Source organism: Lygodium microphyllum, chromosome 16, assembly GCF_053477565.2.
Source record: "Lygodium microphyllum isolate KBCC chromosome 16, Lygodium_microphyllum_v1.1.10, whole genome shotgun sequence".
NCBI classification, from domain to species: domain Eukaryota; kingdom Viridiplantae; phylum Streptophyta; class Polypodiopsida; order Schizaeales; family Lygodiaceae; genus Lygodium; species Lygodium microphyllum.
The window spans coordinates 2,099,451-2,100,000 of record NC_141150.1 but is presented as its reverse complement, the minus strand read 5'-3'; positions in this window follow the sequence as shown (position 1 = coordinate 2,100,000).

Here is a 550-nt window from a genome sequence, read left to right as displayed (position 1 = left end):
AAAGAGGGGTAAAATACCAAGACATTTAGCCAAAATTCTCCTAGATCACTCATTCTTCTTCTCCCAGTTTGGAGTGCTGTTCATTGCCTGAAAACTGTGATCGCACATCACGCAATGACACCAATCCTTCTTTTTGCATAAGATCTTCCAAAAATGGTTGAGATCCACTTGCTTTTTTTAAATTAGTTTTACATGTCATCCTATTCTAGAAGTTATCTATAGTTTTTGGATATTTAGAAGAGATAATATCTAAAATATCAAAAATTGGCTAAAATTATCCAAAAATCTAGTATTTTTGAACGGTATGCCTCTAGGCATTTCTGGTACTTTCAATTTTATGATTGTTTTCCAAGCTGAGAACAACATTCTTATGCATCCTTTCCACATGTTAGGTGTAGCTGGAGTATTCGGCGGCTCTCTATTTAGTGCGATGCATGGTTCTTTGGTAACTTCTAGTTTGATCAGAGAAACAACTGAGAATGAGTCTGCTAATGTAGGTTACAAGTTTGGTCAAGAGGAAGAAACCTACAACATTGTAGCCGCTCACGGT